Source organism: Mauremys reevesii, linkage group 20 (genome assembly GCF_016161935.1).
Source record: "Mauremys reevesii isolate NIE-2019 linkage group 20, ASM1616193v1, whole genome shotgun sequence".
Lineage (NCBI taxonomy): Eukaryota > Metazoa > Chordata > Testudines > Geoemydidae > Mauremys > Mauremys reevesii.
Genome location: NC_052642.1, coordinates 13775524 through 13794803, shown reverse-complemented (window position 1 = coordinate 13794803; position 19280 = coordinate 13775524). Strand labels below are relative to the sequence as shown.

The 19280-nt window shown below is 43.1% G+C and overlaps 1 protein-coding gene across 1 annotated transcript in view; it reads left to right on the top strand.

The window, feature by feature from the left end:
- PIMREG (PICALM interacting mitotic regulator) overlaps positions 1 to 19280 on the top strand; it is a 76598-nt gene that overhangs the window by 4416 nt on the left and 52902 nt on the right. The window contains exon 2 of the mRNA XM_039507597.1: positions 5497 to 5579. The gene's annotated coding sequence lies outside the window, so the exon portion shown is untranslated. The remainder of the gene's footprint in view (positions 1 to 5496; positions 5580 to 19280) is intronic.

Genomic DNA, 19280 nt, shown 5'->3' with positions numbered 1-19280 from the left:
ACATAAAGGGTAGTGATTGCAATCAGTTGCTGCTACCATAGCAACAGGCAAAATTAAAGGGGCAAACTACAAAGCTAAAATTGCCTCAAGGTTGTAGATTCTAATTGTATGGCAGCCCAGTGAGGTCCTGTAGATCTGCAAATCAGGTTTCGTTACAGTCATCAGGGTTATGTACTCTAAGTTCAGAAATCTACAAATATAATAGTGTTGGCTTTTACACTTCTGCAAGTCGTCATGTCCTTCTCTCTGATTCTAAGGGCTTGAGTGGGTATTATTATTATTATTATTATTATATTTATTTATTAACCTCAAGTGCAAATTTTTGTGAGCTGGTGCACTCTTCTCCAGAGGTTTGAATTCTGAGTTCAGATAGCCAGCGATGACTTTTTGGTCCAGTTTGGTTCAAAGCAAAGACCCCGTTTTAGGAAGGGGAGGTTGAGAGGGGAGCAGAAAGTTTCAAAAGCAACAGCAAAAGGAAGCATGCTTTCATGTCTGAATCTAAATAACCAGGGGCGGCTCCAGGCCCCAGCACGCCAAGCGCGTGCTTGGGGCGGCATGCCGCGGGGGGTGCTCTGCTGGTCGCCGGGAGGGCGGCAGGCGGCTCCGGTGGACCTCTCGCAGGCGTGCCTGCAGAGGGTCCGCTGGTCCCGCGGCTTCGGTGGAGCATCCGCAGGCACATCTGCAGGAGGTCCACCACAGCCGCGGGACCAGCGACCGGCAGAGCGCCCCCCGCGGCGTGCCGCCCTGCTTGGGGCGGCGAAATTGCTAGAGCGGCCCCTGTAAATAACACTGGAAAACAAACATGGCCCTCTTATTTCATTCTGCTGTTACTTCTCCATCCTGTTTGCTGAATTCACTTCAGGCATTTTGGAGTTTAATCAAGGGAGTTGTAGCTCAGGCAGAGATTAGCAGGACTATAGGGCACTCGTTCACCACAAACCATCGGGGCCTTGTGAATTAGAACACAACTAACTGTCACCCTAAGTGAAGACAGATAGTGATGAGACTGCTCTTCAAGAATGTGTTTGAGGCCTGGTTTAAAGGCAACTGACTTGTAGCTCAGCCACCTCGAATATCAGGACAATACCCTGAGAGATGCTGAGCATCTATAACTCATGCTGCCATCAGTGGAATTACCGGTGCTCTGGATCAGGCCTGTATTCGTTCTTGTATATGGCGAAATCATTTTGGGTCCCTTGCTACTAAAAGTCAGCTATTGCTATGAAATATAAAGCCCACAGTTTGAATTTACTGTATCCCCTATAAGTGAACCAGAGCTTTAACTGACACACGCTCATAACTCAGCGCGGATTCAATCTTGCATTCCTTGTGCACCTAGAAAAGCCAGGGGAAGTTTTTGAGTGAGCAGAAGTAATGTGATGCATGAGAATGTCATAAAATAAAATCCAGCTGCACAATTTTTAGCAACAGTGAGGAGAAGCTCGTTCCTTCAAGACGCCCGAAGTAGGTCATATTTTAAGTAGCTGTACTTAAATCAATATTATATAAGAAATGCAAGATTTCAGTGGGAGTTCTGAGTGCACATGAAATGCAGGCTGCAATCCCTGATGTGCACAGTACCACAGTGGATGTTCATGGGTTGCAACCCATTGTGAATAATTCACTTTACATTTGCTTACCGATTGCAAGGAGCCCAGTTGATTTAGCTGTTTCAGCTCCTGCTTATTATGGGAAAGAACTGAGATGGGCTGGCTACCAAAGGTTGGGTGTGCAATCGTTTTTCATCAGTGTGTATTTGCCAGCTTGTGAAACTCAGCAGGGTGTTACAGTGTCCTGTGAGATGACATTGCTCGCAGATTAATGTCAGAAGTAATATGTCCCATGAGATAGTGGGGAGGTTTGGAAGGGGTTACCGCAATTTTTAGCAACAGCAAGGAGAAGCTGGTTCCTACAAGATGGCCTAAACTTGGTCATATTTTAGGCAGTTGTAGTTAAATTAACTCAAAATAAGTAGTAATGAGCTTTGAAGATAAAACAGAAAATTACAAGATTTCTGCTTATTGATTTGTTAGGTTAAATTAATATATCATTGGTGCAAGGAATGTTTCTTACCATTTATTCTCTGCTCAGACTTCGCTAAGGATATATATGAAATTAGGTATATGGATTCAGCTCCTCAGTTGGCATAAAGCAAGGTAGCCCTAATAAAATCAATGGAGCTACCCCAATTTACATCACACAGGGATGTTACTCTCATTTAGGCCAGATCTTGCCCATGATTCTTTTCCATCTTTATCATAGTGCATAGTATTGTAACTTTAGATATGGATTTTTTTATTATTTCAGAGGGCCCAACTCCCATCATAAATCTTTTGCCATTGTATTTTGCTACCTTTATGCAAATTGGGACCACGATGGAAAAGAGCAAACATTTCAGTGACAAAGGCATCTTGGTCACTCAGATTAATATTGTTATGGCGTGGTTAGCCAATATTTGGGGTCTTGCATGTTGTTTCCATTAGGAGGAGAAAATGATGAGTCAGGAATTGCTTTGGTACAATCCTGTTTATTAACAATTAATGTACATGAAGTTCTGTTTACCTGAACCCAGTAAAAATTAATCAGCAGGAGACAGTTTCTTTGCTCAATGTTCCAAGCCTGTTTCAGCTACCACTCTATCTAGAAGGCTTGCTCTTTAGGCTTTTTCATAGAGACACACTCAAAGTGCTTGTTCTGGCTGGCTGGTTGGCTTTTCTGCTGCTTTTCTGTCAGCTCCTCTGGGGTTTTTGCTGCTTCTCTCCACACAAATACAGCTCCACCAAAACAGTACCCAGGCCCCCTGCATTTCCATTCAGCCTGCCTCTCCCATTGACTTCAGCTCGAGTTGTGGGTACGTGGCACTTCAGTAATCAAGTCTTCTCTTTGTGTAGCACTTGCAGTATTATATGGGGCATAGATTTTTTTTAAAGTTATTGACCTCTGGTGAGTGGCAAGATATGTAAATTCTAAGGCCTGCTCTGTGCTAAAAGGAACAATTGTAAAAATGTACTTTTAAATGTCCTTTAATTAATTTAATTGGCAATTTCCCCATATCTGATATACTCCAGGGAAGAAATGAGGGCTAAAGGTTGAGCTGACCTGATCTAGTAGAGCTTCTGTTTTCACAGAAAGGCAAGGCACTTAGCTTTTTTTGCATCTATGTTATAGTCTATCCCCAATTAATTTTGTCATGCTTTGCCAGCTATCAAAGCTTAGTCAGTAGAGTCAAGAAATTGTAACTATGTCTACTTTAAGAAAATTGGCCTGTGAAACACATTGTGCTAAAGCTTAGCAGCCAAATCCTTTGATGGTGTAAATGGATCTGACATCACTGACTTCAGGGGAGTGCTATCCATTTATGCCAGCAGAACATTTGTCCTTTTCTGTCTTCGAGATTAAAAATTCCAAAAGCAAATTAAAGTGCTCATGGAAGGCTCTGGTTTGACAGCCCTGGAGACTGGTGTTCTCTGCTCATCTACAGGACAGGCACAGCCTGACAGAGCAGCAGCACAACCTCCCGCACGTTGGTCAAAAATGGTGTGAATCTGGAGTAACTCCACTAAAGTGAATAGAATTGTCCTGGTGTAAAAACTGAAATCAGAATCAGGGCCATTTTCCACTTCAATATTTCTTTACCTCATTCTGGAGAGACCACCTCTGAAACTGGGAGGGTAGTTGGCTCACTTTTAAAGATGCACATGTGAGTTAAGCACCCACCTCCCTTTGAACATGAATGGAAGTTGGGACCTAACTCTTAGGCTCCTTTGAAAATCCCAGTTTTAACCTTTTGGCCTTTCTGCTAGGACTCTAAATTGGCCTCAGCTTGTTGTGTCCCCCGCAAGGAATTACCTAGGACCACCATGGTATTTCACGTACCCCGTCACAGGGCACCCATTCCTAGGACACCTCCTCTTTGCTGCTGTAGGGACTAGCTCCTTCCAAGTCCAACACACCCTTCCTCTGCACCGCTCTCATCATGGATCCTCCGACTCCCTGGGATTTTGCACACTTCCTCTTCATGACTCGGTTGTGCCCTCGTTGTGTCTTCGCCTCCAGCCAGCTCGCCAAGTGTTTTCCCCCTTCCAAGATATCAAAGTCTTTTCATCCACACTGTCTCAGGTAGTCTTCCCATTCGCTTCCCAGACTGGGTCACTTCCCCAGGGCCAGTGGGGCAACCTGGGCCTACCCTCTACTCAGGGTTCCAGCTCAGGAATCTTCTACTCATCAGCCGAAGTCTGCAACATCCCATCTAGCTCCTGAGCCTTTTCCTACTTTGATACTCTCAGGCTCCTTATATAACAATGGCTGCTTTCCTTTCCCTGAAGCTCACAAGGAATGGAGGGATTTCTTCCCTCCCAACAGGAACAAGCCCTCAAGCCTGTAGGCTAACTGAGACCACTCCTGCTCCGTCACTCTTTGGCATAAACTCTTCCTTCAGGACCTGGAGCCCCAGGGTTTCCTCCTTTCCCTCTCCAATGCCTAGAGAGTGACTGTAGGCTTCCTCCCTGAAGCCTTTTTCTGCAGTCAACTTCCTGGCTTTATACTAGCCCGGCTTGTTTGTTCTCAGCTGGACTCAATCATCCATCAATGCTTGCTTAGACCACTTACTTCCCCTGAGAACTGGCCTGTCTGGTTAACTAACCCTTTCCAGGCTAATGTGGGGTGAACACCCCAATACAAACAGGCATCAAATAGTTACTATCAATTTTTAGGCATTACTGATTGAGGCCAGTTGAACCCATGACCTAGTGGTGAGATACTAAGAAATCCATTAACAAGCCTCTGAGCCATTCTTTCCTTCGTACATATATAATATTTTGTAATGAAAACATTCTGTCTGAAGTAGATGCAGTGAAGTGTTTCCTTGATCTATGCAAGGTCTTTTAGCTTTTAAATGATGCTGACAGACGGGCAGAGTGTTCTGCTTCCTAAAACAACTCAAAATACCATTGAAAGTTAGAAGAAGAATGACATAATCCGAAATGAAACTTCAGAGCTTCCAACTTCAGCTCACCTCCTTTCACTAGCCCTTTGTTCCACTGACAATGGGGAGGAAAATAACGCTTCCTAAAGCTATTCCGCCCATGAGTGACAGCAGATGCAGCAACGTGCACAATTACAATATTCATAAGTAAATTTTCATGATAATTAACAAAGACAATTGTCTTCTTTTGTTCTGATTACCTACAGTTATGTTAAAAGTAGGGTTGCATAATTAATTTCCAAATGTAAGCTTCCTTAGAAATCCATAGAGGTTATTTCAGGGAGCTTTTTCAAGGGAGTCATCTCCATAATAAACATTACCTGTCACTTCTCAGCTTATAAATTAATTATTGGGGAAGCAAAAAGAAATACCACTTGAGCAGAAAGTGAAAGATAAAACCATGGAATTGTTATTAATTAGAAAAATAAAAATCTACAGGAACGTGATGTGCTTCCTTGCCAATTTAGGGGATTTGTGTCTCTACAATTATATTTCTTTTCTTCTTTTTTTAGGTAAATTATTATAAGCTATTTAGATGTTTGGAAGTTCCTGCTGATCCTGACTTCAGGAGGAGAATGGGTAAAGAAGGAAACTGGTAAGATGTCCCAATACTTGTCCTGCTAACTTTTCTACATGGTCAAATGTATCACAGAGTTTAACTGTATCTCCTGAAGAATGTGCTGCATATTAATGTGCCTAGTCCTTTCATAATTGAGAGTTATTCAAGGTATTCAGCTCCTTGAGGCAAGGAATGTCTTTTTGTTCTTTATAAAAGCAAAAGGGGGGCAGTGGGGGCAAAAAAACTAACTGGCTTCAAGACCGAGCTTGATACATTTATGGAGGGGATGGTATAATGAGACTGCCTACAATGGCATGTAGCTGATCTGCAACTGCTAGTAGCAAATATCTCCAATGGCTGGTGATGGGACATTAGATGGGAGGAAGGAATCTGAGTTACTACAGAGAATTCTTTTCCAGGTGTCTTGCCCACATGCTCAGAGTCTAACTGATTGGCATATTTGGAGTTGGGAAGGAATTTATTCCAGGTCAGATTGACAGAGATCTTGGTGGGGGGCGGGGGGCTTTCTCCTTCCCCTGCAGCATGGGGCACGGGGTCGCTTGCAGGTTTAAACTAGTATAAATGGTGGATCCTCTTGTAACTTGAAGTCTTTAAACCATAATTCGAGGACATTAGTAACTCAGCCAGAGGTTAGGGGTCTATCACAGGAGTGAGTGGGTGAGGTTCTGCGGCCTGCAATATGCAGAAGGTCAGACTAGATGATCATGATGGTCCCTTTTGACCTTAGAGTCTGAGTCTATGAGCACTTAGCACAATGGGGTCCTGGGAGGGCTCCTGGGTTCAGCTGCAGTACAAACAATAAATAATAAGAGAATAATAAATGGACAGAATTCAAAAGTCAAAATCCACATCCCTCAAACGCTGCATATACCGTGCAAACCTTAAGGCTTATGGGTAACATTTTCAAAAGCACCTTAGTCCCATTTTCAAAAGGGGACCACTGAATTTCAGTGGGTGTTTAAGTGACTTTAGAAAATGTGACTTACGGGCCATATTTACAAAGTTATTTGTAAAAGGGGACTTTAGAAGTTATTTACTAGGCTGTAAAGCCTAGTGGGATTTACAGAAGTGCCTACATGAGTTAGGTGCCTGTATCTCATTGACTTTCAATGGGAGTTAGGCACCTATCCTGCTTCTAAACCCACTAGATACCTATCAGCATCATTAGGCACCCAACCAAATATGGTTGAAAATCTGGGTGTTGGCTCCTAAATCACGTAAATACTTTTGAAAAAATTATCCTGAATCTTCTTTTCACTATGGCTGCTCTATACCATTCTGGCTGTGTAAAGGGGATGCTGAGGAGGACATGTCCAAGTGTAATTTTTGTCTACTTTTAAAGCTCCTTTACACTGCCAGAGTAGCTTAAAGTGCCCTTAGGGTACATGAGATTCAGACCTATAGCGTTTATCTAAAGCTAATCTGAATTTTGAAGCTTCTTCCCAGTCCTTGCACCTGACTTTCCAACTGTTCTATGGTGGCGTCAGCCCTTTGGGCTTTCAGTAGCCCCCTGTAGTCCTGTCCCACCTGCCCCCCCCACTTCCTCCATAAACCAGGTTCTTTATCTATAATTTAATACATTTCAGTAGGCCTCTGCTCCCTTCCCGTGACTATCAAACCAACCTATGTCAGGGTTCACACACCTTTTTCAAGCTGCCACCCCCTTTGAGACGGCGGAGGGGTGGTGCTCCCAGGGGAAGAGAGACCCAGGGGGTTTGTTCTGCACCACCACCACCACCCGGGAGGCGGGGGTTGGAGGCCCAGAGAAGGGATTTGCAGAGAGAACTCACCCTGCACTCAGCAGTGGCTTCTGCCACTCCTGTCCTGCAGAGCTGCCTGGGCTCGGCTTCCTGATCTGGGCATTGAGACCCGGCCACTGGTGCATGAGATCAAGTTGCAGCACCTCTCGGGTTTGGCCTGGCCCCCCTCTTTTTCTCAACATCTTGTGACCCCTCCGGTACCCTTTTGCAACTGCCCTCGGAGTCTGTACCCACAGTTCGGGAAACACTGAGGGATTTCTATCCTTCCAATCACCATTTTATCTAGGTGCTGAGTTCCCAAACGTAGACTGCTTTCCACCCCTTTTCAGGCGTAAAGAGAAGGGCTAGTAAATAAGGATCGGTTGGGCATCTCCCACAAGATGAATTTTCTGTAGTCATAAGAGGATGAGCATCAATAAAACGCTAAGCCTTCCCCTCTTCTCTCTCAGTGGTTCACGCCAGCCACTCTACTCTTCCTGAATCTGGAGCTGCAGTTAACAAGCTGTGCGTGTTTCCCCCTTCGCTGCCCGTGTCCACTGTAGCAGCTTAGCTGCAATATTCTTCTGAATGCCAGCATTCCACTGGAATATCAGCACCGTGAAGGGGGTACCCCAGGGTCGTCTTTCACTCCATCCCTATTCAGCAAAGCATTTAAGCATGTGAACAACTCAAAGCATGTGCCTAAATCCCATTTACTTCAAGGGACATGTTCAAAGTTCAGCATGTGCCTCCGTGCTTTGCTGAATAAGGATGGACTTACACATGCATTTAAATGCTTTGCTGACTTGGGCCTCAGGTGCTTAGGGGAAGCAACTGGCAGTAGGTTTTGCTCCTCAGATGTGGTATGTTAAATAGCCCTGCAATGGTTAAAGCTGGGGGGAAAAAATGTATCGCTGTCTTTGCATAACATTCTAAACAGGCACTGTATCATGGTGAGGGCTTATCATGGTGATCTTAAAATATTAAAATAGGCTGTTACATGACACCCACAAGTGAATGTGTAGGGTTGGTGATTCAGTGGAGTGACAGCTGAAAAGACCGGGATAAACAGCTGCTTCTTAATTTCCTCTCTCGGTGAAGTCAGAGCTGGTGAATGCTAAGTTTCATAACAATATGATATTTTATTGTTGTTTTCTCCTGACAGTGTTGAGATCTGTCAGCTCTACGGCTGTAAAGTCATTCATCCAAATATATCTGTGGGCATATTTACTTTTAAACAGAGGGTATGAAAACGTCAACCAGTATGTCAGTAATACAGATGTCTCAAAACTCTAATTTATTCACCTTTATTCTTCTATCATCTCAAAACTGATAATGGAATCACCCTGCCTCCATTTAATGGCAGTTATAGTCCTAAAAGAAGAGTCAAGAACTTCATCCATTGCCATACCACAGACTGAGATTTACTATCAGTGAAACTCAACCTCCTGAAAAGGGTCAATAGAAGGCCTGTGTGCCTCTTAAATCCTAAATCCTACTTAAGTCCTCTCTTAAGGTGACCCATAGTCCTTTTTTCTGGTCCTCTGTCCAGGGATGAAGTTTGGCCTGAAAAAATGATTGATACTCACTTTCCTATGTTAAAAGCACTTTGCTGTTGTAAATGACTAGCTCTATTTTAAGTCTCCACTTTTTAGCTCATTACAAAATGTAAAGAAAATTATGATTTTGAAACACAGTGTGATCTAGTGGATAGAGGACTGTACTGGGTTATGAAAGACTTGGGTTATAGTCCTGGCTCTGCCACTGGCTTGCTGGGTGACCACAAGCAATTTATTTTGCCTCTGCACCTCCGTTTCCCCATCTGTTAAAAAAGAGATAATGCAACTGACCTCTTTTTTGTAAAGTGCTTTGAGATCTACGGTTGAAAAGTGTGATATAAGAGATAAGTGGCAGTGTTGTTACATTGAACATGGGGTTGGGGGACAGTGGCCAGGAATTTCAAAGTGACTTGTGATTTTTACATGCCTCCAGTTTTCGGAGTGCTCAATCCGACACTTTAAAAAGGAGCCTGGTTCTCAGAAAGTGCTGAATTCCTGTCTTCTGAAAACCAGGCCCCTGGAAAGTGTCTCAAGTTCTATCCATTAGATGCAACTGCTCTCTCTCATCATGTAAGGAGCTGTCAGTCCTGACTCCTCCCGGTAACACCAATCAACTCAATCTGAGTGAACCCCCCTCCCCCCGCAAAAACCACAGACTAGGTAGCATTGCAAACGAAGGTGGACTCTATTAATACCATCGCTAATATTTCTATGAGCGTTGCTTCCTTTGCTGCATGTGGCTGACACTGAAATCAGCGTTCTAAAACCTAGGGCTACGCACTTCCAACAGGCAGGTTGCCCAAACTGAAACTGTTGGCACTGCAACAAGTACTAGAAAGACAGCATGTTTGTCAGCTCTCCTCTCAGACTTATTGGGGACTTATTCTCCTCTGCCTTATATCAGTTTTAAAGCAATGTGTAACTCTATTAACTCCAGTGGGGAGGGGAAGAAGCCTCATTTGTACCAGTGTAAGCAGAGCAGAATTAAAGGAAGGATGGTCTAGTGGATAGGACACTAGACTACAACTGGGGAAATCTCATTTCAATTCCCTGTTCTGCCACAGACTTTCTGGTGACCTTGGGAAAGTCACTTAATCTCTCTATGTCTCCGTTCCCCATTTTACAAAGGGAAATAATAGCATTTCCCTAACTCACAGGGGAGTTGTGAGGGCAAATACACTAAAGAGTGTGAGGTGCTGAAATACTATGATAATAGGGCCCATAAAAATACCTCGCAGACAGAATCAAGCCCAATGCCTTTACTAAAAAACCCCAAACAACTGCAATAATAGCTGCAGATCTTTGATCTTAGTGAAAAAAGTTGATTCCCAGGAAGTCTTTAACTGAACAAGGCAAAGGGACATACTGTCCTATCTGATCTTAATTGAACAAGGCAAAGGGACAGTATAACTTCCTATCTGATCTTTTTTCTTGTTTGAAAATAACTAAACTGTATGTGTCTTGATAAGTATCTGGCAGTTGGATCCCTGGAAGAGGGACACTGAGCATTTAATACATGTCCACAGCATTGTGTACTTGGACAGGCAATCAGACACTTTATTACAGTACGTGACTGTCGCTACTCTTTCTCCTGGTCTTCCATGAGAAACTGCAAAGCACTGCTGAAAACATGGCCCTCTGCCTGAAAATATTTGGAAAAACTTCCTGCAGCATTTGGCGGTGCTTCACAGGGAGCGGGAAATGGCTGTCTCTCTGTCAAGGATACTAATGTTTTAAAAGTGCTTAGAGACCGTGGGTTTACATCTGTTGACTGTTTTGCACATTGTCTGAAGCTTGTAGCTGTAAAAGGGAAAATGATGGGTATGGAAAGGATCTCCTCTAGATGCTGAGTATATTCAATTCTGTTCTCTCATTCTCCAGTGAACATTTGACTGGGAATGTTGCTACAAAATGGAACTCTGCCTCAAAGATTCTGCAACAGTAGATGATACAAAGAATAGCCATGTGGGTGATATTCATCCCTGTGCAGAGTTAGCACAAGCACTGTGCACCACTTAAGCCCTATTTGTATAGACTAAATTGGGATTTAAAAGGCACATAGACCTTGTGTTTATCTCTTTGCACATGCGTGAATTTCACTCTGTATCTATGTGGTTTAAAAAACTGTCACGCTAATGAAGCTGTTCTCAAACCATTGACCTTATTAGCGCAATAAGGTCTCTTCTCGGAGAATTAGTTGATCTACTTGAGCTTTCCATAATAATCTTGTGGTGATGAAAGAACCATCCAGATTTTAGGCCAAGTCCTGAGTCCATTTTTAACCCTTGATCTGTTCTTGCTCGAATTGAATTCCCTTGAGATTCAGTGGGAGTTGTTCCCTAAGGCCTGTGTAAGCAATTCAGAATTTGGCCATTTGATTGGCTCACTCATGAGACTGGCTGAATATCACTTGGGTCATGCCAAACAACACTTGGAGCAGTTCGGAGTAAGTTAGTTGGAAGCAGCAGATTCGTAGAGAAGCCATCCGAACGATGTTTGTTTGATGGAAAATGCAAACCGCAATTTCTGTACTAGACACTGAGAGGTGGTAGGAGTCTGTGGATTGGACTCTGAGCCAGAAGAGCTGGGTTCTAGTCTCAGCTTTTCAGAGGATTGTGTGACTTTGAGCAAATTATTTCATCTCTCTGTGCCTGTTTTCCTCCCACCCTTTGTCTGTCGTGTCTATTTACATGGTAAGCACTTTTAGAACCCTCTCATAGTATGTGTTTGTACAGCACCAAGCACAATGGGGCCTACTAGCCTCTACCATAATGCCACCACTAACAATCAAGGTAGGATGACAATGCACTTGTTATTGTATTACTCTAGATTGTACACTCGTTGGGGCAGGGACTGTCTTTTTGTTCTGTGTTTGGACAGCACCTAGCACAATGATGTCCTTGTCTGTGACTGGGGCTGCTAGGCAGTACCATAACTAGGGCCCTACCAAATTCATGGTACATTTTGGTCAATTTCATGGTCATAAGATTTTTAAAATAGCTGAAATAATGAAATTTACTATTTAAATCTGAAATTTTCACGGTGTTGTAATTGTGGGGATCCTGACCCAAAAAGGAGTTGTGGGGGGAGGGGCCGCAAGGTTATTGCAGGGAGGGTTGCGGTACTGCTACCCTTACTTCTGCGCTGCTGCTGGAGAGTGGCGGGATCCCAGCTCTGAAGGCAGAGCTGCTGCCAGCAGCAGTGCAGAAGTAAGCATGGCATGGTATGGTATTGCCACCCTTACTTCTGAGCTGCTGGTGGCGGGGCGCTGCTTTCAGAGCTGGGTGCCCAACCAACAGCTGCTGCTCTGTGGCCACCCAGCTCAAAAGGCAGCGCAGAAGTAAGGGTGGCAATACTATGACCCCCCCAAAATAACCTTGCAACTCCCTTCTGGGTCAGGATGCCCAATTTGAGAAACTATTGTCGGGGCAGCCAGGGGACAGGGAGCAGGGGGATTGGATAGGGGGTGGAGTCCTGGGGGGCGGTTAGGGGTGGGGGGTCCTGGGAGGGGGTGGTCGGGGAAAGGAGCAGGGTGGGTTGGATGGGTCAGGGATTCTGAGGGGGGCAGTCGGGGTAGGGAGTGGGTGGATAGGGGGTGGGGGACAGGCTGATGGGGAGGAACAGCCTTCCCTACCTGGCCCTCCATACAATTTTGGAACCTCGATGTGGCCCTCAGGCCAAAAAGTTTGCCCACCCCTGCTGTAACATCTGAGCATCTCACTGTTATGTTCTTGGCAAACACACAAAGAAGTGACCTGTAAACATGAAATACTCTTTCTGGAAGGTTGCAAAGTAACACTGCTTTATTTCTTAGAATCCAGAAAACAGAGATCGACAAAGCAGGCTGCTCCCTAAGGCAGAGAGGTACAAATCAACCCACCGTGCTCTAGGGTGGCTGTTTGCAGACTGACTGCTAACGACTCAATTTGCACACTTTCCTACAGAGCCCCCTAGCCTACAAACAGGACCAGAAAACCCCTTACACTTAATGTGATCGCTTGTCATTTTAACACTGTTTTCAATTCACCACACTCACAATCTTTAATATATTTCTCCACCCAACAGGCCTCTGAGGTAACGACGTGCTATTATCCATCCCCATTTTAAAGATGGGGAATGGAGGCAAAGCAACTTGCCCAAGGTCACAGAAGAAATATGTGGAAGAACAGGGTACTGAAAGGTTTCTCAAGTGCCTGGTTAGTGCCTAACCACTGGTCCATCCTTCCTCTTTGAGCTCAAATGGTCCTGATATTCAGAGGGTGTGTGCTAAGAAGAAAAACGTTTAAAAACAGAAACTAATTCAATAACAACCAGACCCATATAGGAAATTACTGGGGGGCAGGGGGGAATGTAATGTTTATTCCAGAGCCATTTATTTTTTCAAGGGTCCCAGTGTGGAAGTTTTTTCTCTCACGACACACATTGCATGCAGATTTATCTGAATAAATAAAATAGTAGCCCCGTTTGGTTAATTTAGGGAAATGATATTTTTGTAACAAATAATTACATTGGATATCAGGACAAAGCTCTGCAGCAGTTTCAATCTCTCCAAACTCTCAAGCGTGTATTATTTATGTTGATGCGTCAGTAACTTCTCCTGTGACATGGTTTCTGTGGTGCCTTGTAGGGTTCTTGGTTATGACTCATTTAGTTCACTCTATCTAACTGGCATCCTCATAATTCACCTCACAGCTTTAGCAAATACTGCTGTACAGATCATTGCAATGAGGGTATGTGTCTGCTTGTGTGCGTGTGCGCACAATCCCATATTGTAGTTCTAACATTAAACAAAAGAGTCTTATTCCTCATAGACAAAGACTGGCCAGTTCCATCCTTGGTGTAAATTAGAATTGGGTGTCAAAATTCTGTTCTCAGATTAGTTGGGTAGGAAGAGTTACCGGTGTTTTATGTTGCACCTCTATTAAAAACGGGATGTGCAGAGCTGGGAAAGAATCTACTCTAACAATATGAAATGCCAAATGAGTTCTTTCTTACTGTTCAGATGATATATGATGGAAGAAAATGAAAGAGAGGAAATGTCATGTTCAATCTGCATTATCCCTGCTAGGGAACCTTGAAAATGCAGGGGAGTAGATTACCTTTGATTCCACAGTGTCAAAGGAGTATTTGTCAGCTGGATGTAAGATGTCTGGAGCTACTTTAAATCAGTGTTTAAAAGTTAATGAAAACAAACCAGAAACCACAGTATTCTTTGCACTTTAGACTGGGTGAGGTGGACATTTAATACTGATGAACTGTTGTCTTGCAGAGTGGGCACTGAAGAACAAAAAGATCAACACGTAATAGAAAATAAATGTCCGCCAAAATGTTATAATTCAATCACATTATTTGATATGGTTCCTTAAGGCCCCAATCCAGCAAAACACTTAAGCACATGCCTAATTTTAAGCATGTGAGTAATTGTATTAATAGCTATGTGCTTCTAACAGCATTAACTCTTGCTGTTCTTTCCAATGGTATCCCTGCTGGAGCATGCCATGCCAAGAAGTGTAGTTCCCATCCTGGATTCAATGCTTCTGCCCACAATTCTGCAGATCATAACCTCCTGGGGTGGTAGAGAAGCCTTCAAAAACTCCCAGGAGAAGGAGGGAGTGTGTCAGGGAGCCAATGTTTTCCCGTTCTGATTCCATTTGGGGTTTCCCTCCCATGTTATCTTTTTTTCTACTCACAGTACATAGAGTCCTTTCTGAGAATCCTAGAAGCCCTTTGGTCGGAAGGCCTCTCTGATGGGTTCTTGCCTAGTCACACAATCGGGGCATATTCCCACCTCCCTTGGCCTCTTGTTGCATCCTCTAACGCTTCTTCCAGAGGGTGGATTTTCTATCACTTGCAGTCTAAGTCAAAACTGGATCTCTTTCTAGAAGCCATGCTGTAGCTCAAGGTGAAGTTATGGGCTTGATGTAGAAATTCCTGGGTGAGGTTCTTGGGCCTTTGTAATGCAGGAGGTCAGACTAGATGATCACAAAGGTCCTTTTTGGCTGTAAAAATCTATGAATTCTAGTGCTGATCCTTTCCCTGTTCTGGCCTGTTCTTAGGTAGGCAGAAACAGTGCATTAGTGTTTGTCTTTTTGGATCAGTCATTGCTGATGATAAAACACAATATTATGCTGTGTGACACTGTCAGCACAGCCAGGGATATTTTTAAAGTTCTCTTGTCCAAACAGAAAATGTCAGCTGTTTCTTCCCAACCTCTTTTGGTCCAAGGCATTATTCCTTGTGGTTAATTCACTCTAAAATAAACAATGCAGGCATTCATCTCTGGCTTGGAGTATGCTTAGTCAAGCGAGAAGACATGAAGGAGGAATGTTCTTATCGTGTGATAATTACGACCCTGGACTTGGTCTGTAATCCCCAGGGATGTGATTATCTTATGATAATAAGAAAAATCAGTTTTAGGATTTTGCATATGTATTTTTAAAAAATATTCTGAGGGAAAACATGAGGGTGTGTTGGAAGACAATGAGAGTAACAGTTTAGGTTTCAGTGGTTTAGTATACACTGAAGTATCTAATTTACCAGTCTGCTGGAATATCCTCTGCACCTTCCAAATGTTAAGCAAATTAATATATCATCTGATTGCTTCTGGCTGAATTCAATGCAAAGCAGCATCTCTCTATGCTGACTATGGTGCATTATATTTTCTGTGTATTGGAAAGTGGAAATACAATGCGGTGGTTGTCCTTAAGCAGAAATGTTTGTCAGGGGATCTCTACACATGCAGCTAAAAGTGTGATAACTATCAATGGGTGCTCTCAACAATTTGTACGTCTTTGATAGATTTTACTACTTTGGATCAGATCCCTAAAGGGGAAATCTACTCAAAGTCCATTGGAGTATTACCACTGACTTCACTGAGCTATGAATCTGGGCCTATGTGGACAGGTAGCAGCTCAGAAATTAATAGAATCTCCCCCCACCTCCTTCCCTCTAGGAAGTGTGGTCCAGAGGTTGGGGTACCAGCCTAGAGATCTGGGTTCAATTCCCTACTCTGCTACTGACTTCCTGTGTAACCTTGGTCAAGTCATTAAGTCTCTCTCTGGCTCAGTTGGCCACCTGTAAAATGGAGGTAATAGCACCGCCTTACCTCAAAGGGATTTTGTAAAAATAAATACATTAAAGCCTGTGATTTACTCCGATACTTTGGTGATGGGGGCTCTGAAAATATTTTAGATTTCTAGATAGATAAAAATGAGATTTTTAGAAAGGAAATACTGGAAACACAAAGTTCAGGGCTACAAGGGACCTCATTCCAAAGCCTGGGAGTCTAAACAGTTGTTCTGACTGAGGAGAAAGTCTTTTCCCTGGACAGAGAATATATCAATACTTTTATCCCTGGAAATCTCTGTAGCAGAATAAAAATTATATTAAATTTTCCTGCAGCTTTATGGACTCATTCTGCCTTTGCACCTAAGCATCACTGGAGTTCTCTCTGCATCACCCATGTAAAGCGTTGGACACCTCAAAACAGGTTAAAGGCCATGTGAACTATCCCATATCCCATACTCTAATCTTTCTTCTGTGATGGAATTCGGGTAAAAGAATCACTTCCCCGTGTCATCGGTAAAGTGGGGATAATGGTACTTGTCCATCTTTGTGCAGAGCTTTGTGATCTATGGATCAAAACTGCTATGTAGGTGGTACATAGTACGACGCTTCCTTTATTTACCACAACGATAGCTTGGGAGGTTTTCAGGCAGTAGGGAATAAAAAATTAGAATTAGACTATGGGTGAAATTCATCCCTGTGCAGAGGGCCAGCGTTAGGGCTAAGCAACACTTATGGTCCAGTTAAGCCCGCAAAGTAGGGCTTACAGGGGACTTACCTTAAATTGTGCACGAAGGTAAATTTCATCCCCTATGCTTTTGGGGCCAGGGACTGTGTCTGCCTTTGGGATTGGAAAGTACCTATTAGATTTTAAGCACTACTGCGATCTGAAGAATAATATTAATATACAATAATGGGCATGATTTTTTCCCTATAGTGTGTTAACCATTCCTGTATTTATATAAGAGTATGGACCACAAGAAAAAGTTCATTTTGAGAATCCTTGGTTAAGTTGAGCAATGTAAATGAATAATCATCATATACAGCCTAATATATACAGTGCGTGTGTGTACTGGCAACACATTCTATCCATAGAGCAGGCGACAGTAATATAAAGGGGATATAATGTTATTTGTCTGAGCCTTTCAGACTGTGTAAGCATTTCTCTGGGGGAGTCCTTTGCACTTTGCTATGGTTGATCAATCCGAGAAGGTTTATAAGTTTCTGCAAGAAGCCTACCGTGTAAAACATTATTCATTGTTTCTCCGATTCAGAAATTCTGCATAGATCTTTCGAATGCTAAGAAACTGACTAGCTGGAACATTACCTTTCAGTGACACAGAGTGATAACCAGTGGCATTTGGGAAATTAATCCTGTCTCATACAGAAGTAACAAGAAAATGTGTCTGATAAATAATTTGAAACCTCAGACTTGAGAAGCTAGATTCTGTACTGAATCTAATAGGTTTCACCAAATGAATATATGCTGGGTCTTAGAGCTGTTCAGTTTGCATAGCTTTGAAAATAGGTTGTGTGCGCCCAAGCCAAGACCTCTATCACACCGCTTTTAGGTGTATTGTTTCTTAGTACACGTAGGTGGGGTGTTATATATGCAATGTCCCATTTTGCTGGCTGGCTCACGCTGAGGATAGCCGCTTACCACGGTGGAGAGGGAAGTCATTAAAAATGTACATTAATTCTTCCCTGTCATTAAGTTTAAGGAATAAATAATACGAAAACTTTTAAAGTCAGCTTTAATGGTGACTTTCTTTTTTTCCCCTTCTTAGTAATATAGGGCTCAGTTCTGGAAGGTACTGCGTGCCCTCAGCTCCTGTTTAGGCCATGGGAAAGCATGTGCTGCGTTTTTCTGTGTGCTACTCTCCCATTGGTGGATGCAAGTAACTTTCATTGAAATCACTGAAGTCTCCTGAGCTGGGAAAACCAGTCCATGGATACCCTCAGTTACTGATGCTGAGACTGTAAGCACAGGCATGAAACATCCTTTTGCTCTGTGTTCGTACAGCACCTGGGGGCCTGGTTACTTGAACTGTTCATATATGTGTGTATTTATATATGACTTAGCATGTCTTTAGCATTCAGAAGGTGTATACAGAGTTTCTGCATATATGTACATGTGACTTTTTTGACTTTACAGCATCCCTTTAAAAGCAGTGCTGTAATATGTAGTGCAGTTGCCCTTTCAATAAGACTTGCAGAGGTTTTCTTTGTCTTTTAATTTCAATTTAGCTCTTACTAAATGGGCAACATTGGGAACATAGCTTATTGTGGGAAGTTGAATCTGCAAATAAATGGTATCGCTAGCCTAAAATCATTCATCTAAAGTGCAGGGGCAGTGAGTTGTAAAATTGTGTCTAGAGGGGGTTAATCAAGTGTACCAAAGAACAAAGAGCAGCCCCAGAAAAATATTTTTGCATCTAAAAATATTTTTAGACTTTTTTCAGTCTACTTTCAGTGTGTTCATCTAACTACTTCAGGCTGATTAGTCACTCATAGTGGCTTATTTTTAGAATGCCAAATATTGTGTTCTTCCTCCTGAATTTGTCTTAACAGGTTGCAAACATTGAAGTTCTCAAGTTTAAAGATGTGTCATTTCACCCCCCATGATATTTCGCTTCACAGACAGTTTGTGTGTGTTTTGTGCCATGATTAGTAATTCTGGGCCAGCTTGCGATGGCCTTACTCATCCTGAGTAGTACCTTACTCCACAAGCAATCCTATTGCCTTCACTAGGTGCTTACTGTTCAGTGTGAGAAAGGGTACCATAGTCTGTCCCACTGGGATTAACAGGAGATACGCTCGTTCCCAAACATAGCCTGGAAAGAGATAAGTAAGAGGTAACAAGGAAGCATCAAATATGTCTTCCCAATGAGCTGGCTGAAAGGGTTCTGTGAGTAAGGAGAGAGATTTTAAACCATTGCGTAAATGTTGCCAGAAGTGCAACCAACACCGGGTGAAATTCACCCTATGTAAAGAACCAGTGTGAGCACTTCTCATTGAAAGTCAGTTTGACTTAGGTTCCTAAATCACCTGAGTGTGAGCATGCAGGCTTCTCCCTAGAGCAGAGTGGCACAACTCCCCCCACCTTCCTGCAGGGTGGCTCTTTGAAGACTGACTGACTGACTGCTGAAAGACCTGGATGGCACGCTTCCCTACAGAGCCTCCGAGCCTGCAAACAGGACCAGGAAAACCCCTGAGAATTTAAAGTGAGAGTTCATCATTTTAACCACAGTTTTCAGTACAGTATAATTATCATTGATGATAGTTAAGGCTACATTTTTGTCACAGGTATTTTTAGTAAAAGTCATGGACAGGTCACCAGCAGTAAACAAAAA